Source organism: Grampus griseus (assembly GCF_964374135.1).
Source record: "Grampus griseus genome assembly, chromosome: 1".
In the NCBI taxonomy this organism is placed as follows: Eukaryota; Metazoa; Chordata; class Mammalia; order Artiodactyla; family Delphinidae; genus Grampus; species Grampus griseus.
Genome location: NC_139017.1, coordinates 25,987,221 through 25,990,514, shown reverse-complemented (window position 1 = coordinate 25,990,514; position 3,294 = coordinate 25,987,221).

The window sequence follows — 3,294 nt, the reverse complement described above, 5'->3', positions numbered from 1 at the left end:
TTTTCATTCATAAAATGAGTGTTGTTTTTTTTTAACCTAAATCTTGAAGTAATTCCATTAACACCCTCAAATATACAAGCACACCTAATTTTACTGTGCTTCACAAATAATGTTTTTTGTTTGTTTTTTTACAAGTTGAAGGTTTGTAACCCTGCATTGTCAGATGATACATTTTTAGCAGTATTTTTATAAATTAAGGTATGTACGTTTTTTAAACATGCTATCGCACACTTAATAGACTACGGTATAGTGTAAAGGTAATTTTTATATGTGTTAAGAAACCAAAACTTCGCGTGACTCACTTTATTGCAATATTTGCTTTATTGCGGTGGTCTGGAACCGAACTGACGCATGCCTACATAGATCTAGAGATTTCTATCTATCTAACAGTGAGGGCTTGGGTTGCATCATTTAAAAACTTCAGTTAGATAGAAAATAAAGTTATAGCTAGTTTCTTTAAAGACTAACTCTTTAGGCTGCTAACTCACAAAATAAAAACTACAAGAATTCTAAAAACCTAAGGTCAACTTGAAAAAGCCACCATTAAGCTAAAATTAGGGAGTGTTTTATATACAATTGAATTTCCAAAAGAAAACAATTACAAGCTGGATAACAACAACAACAAAAACCTGTTTAAAGGCGCTGGAGAGTGGCCAAAAACGGGCACTGGAGGGGATTCAAGGATTCAATCCTTGAAAGAAGGGTTACATGGGTTTTTCCAGTCTGCTGGGCACAGTGGCTATAACTCAAGGTGAAAGCCAGTCTTATTGGTTATAGGCATTTCGTGGTGGAGTTTAGGGCTGTAGCTGGAAAGGAAGGAGAAAAATCCCAGAAAGGAGAGAGTCAAAGTGAGGCAGCTCTAAAATCCACATTTCATTTCCCTCAAATCCTTGGCTCATATTTTTGAATTTTGCCTACGTGGAAGAGCTACAGGAAGTCCGGGGGAAAGAGCATCTAGAAGCTGAAAGAGTGGAGCAGAGATTTCAGCTGCTATCACTGCAGGGGAGCAGAGCTTGGAGTTGAAGTCCCTAGTTAGAGGGGCCTGGTAAGCACTTTAGACTTTCCACAAAAACCCTAGAAGGGCCATACTTTAGGGGTAAAGAACAAGTCCCAGGACTAAGGGCGAAAACTAAACAGAACTAATTGCTCTAACAAAGTATAAAGCCAAGCCTCTACAAGTTTAAGGTGACCCACCACTAACTTAACTGTCTACTAGAACAAAATCAGTACTTTTCAAAGGAAGATAATAGAATCTAACATCTCTATGATGTCATATCCACAATATTCAGCATACAGTTAAAATTTAGTGGATATGAAAAGAAACAGAAAGATGTGATTCAGAGTCAAGAGAAAAATCACTTAATAGAAAGGGACCCCCAAATGAGCCAGATGTTGGAATTAGCAGGCAAGAAATTTAAAGCTCTCATTATAACTATGTTCACAGATTTAAAGGAAAAAGAAGCAGAGAAAGGGAAACTATGTATGTACATATTGAAAAGTACAGTATCTGAAATGAAGAATTCATTGGATAGGCTTGACAGAGATTGGAGATAGCAGAAGTAAGGGTCAGTGAACTTAATAAAGGGTCAATAGAAAGTATCCAGTCCGAAGAATAAAGGGGTAAAGATTGAAATAATTAACAGAGCCTCAGTAACTGGTGGGACAATTCAAATAGTGTCATAATATACATGTAATTGGAGTCCCAGAAGGAGAGAAAAGACAGAAAAAATTCCATAAATAATGGCTGAAATTTCCCCAAACTTGGTGAAAAACTTACAAGTCAAGTTATAGGTCCTAGAAATTCAGCAAACCCTAAGCAGGATAAATACAGAGAGACCCACATCCAGGAGCATCGTAGCCAAACTGCTGAAAACCAATGGTAAAGAGAAAATCTTCAAAGCATCCAGAGAAAAAGGACACATTACACATAGGGGAATTCCCATAAGAATTAATGCTGGCCTCTGATCAGAAGCAAGGAAGGCTTCTAATCTGAAGGCAATGAACATCTTGAAAGGGTGGAAAGAAAAATAACTGTCAACCAAAAACTCTGCATCCAGTTAAACTATTCTTCAAGCTCCGAAGTGAAACAAAGACATCTTCAGATAAGCAGAAGCTGAGAGAATTTGTTGCCCAGAGACCCTCAGTATAAGAAATGCTAAAGGAAGTTCTTCAGTCTGAAGGGAAATGACCCAGCTGGAAAGTTGGCTCTATAGGAAAAAAATGGAGTTCCCCAAATGATAAAATTGGGTAAATATAAAAAAACCCACATATTTAAAATGTTCTAGTTTCACTAAAAGACAATAAATTGTTTAAAGTAAAATTGAGAAGACTGTATTATGGGTTTTATAATGTATGTAGATATAAAATACATCAAATAGTAGCACAAAGGAGGGAGGCAAAATGGAATTATACTGTTGCAAGTTTCTTACATTTTAGGTGAAGTGGCACAAAGTTAACTCTTAAGTAGCCCAAGTTAAAGATGCATATTATAATCCTTCCAGCTAAAAGGCCAATAGAAGGATGAAAGCGGAATAACTAAAAAAAAAATCAATTAACAAAAAGAAGGCAGAAGAGACAGGAATGAAAAACAGAGTACACACAGAAAACAGATCGATATTAGCAACAACATGAAGCTCAAAAACCTCACGTTAAGCAACAAAAGCCAAACACGAAAGAATACACGCTGCATGGACTTTACCGATAAAAAGTTCAAGGTCAGGTAAAACTAATTTATGGTGATAGAAATCAGAACTGTGATTGTGTACCAGGGATGGGGATCACCTGGGAAGAGGAAGGTAAGAACTTTCTGGAGCGATGGAAATATATAACTTGATTGTGGTGGTGGCTTACCTGGGAGTGTACAGTTATCAAAATTCAGAGAATTGTACACTTAAAAAAATTGTGCGTTTCACAGTATGTAAATTTCACATCAATTTTTTAAAGCATCAAATCAAACTCTCCTGCGGGGCTTCTGGTTGTAAACTTTGATCGACAGAGGGCGCCCCGAGCTCACCAAACACGCTTTGGAGCCCCATCTACTTTGGGATGCAAATCAGACCACCTCGGGTCTCCTCTGTCTCCAAGGTGAATTTCCCAGCTCCCCAATACTCTTCCTCGACACCACTCCTTCCCCACCCTCGGCTCACCGGCTTCTGCATTTCACCTGGCCACACGCTGCTTTTCGGCAGATGAGCAGTGCATAGCTAATGGCTATGCTATTTTCGCAGCATCTCCGCGGAATACAGATGGGGATGGAAGCTGGCTGGTGTTGCCCGGAGGTGTACCTGACCCCTA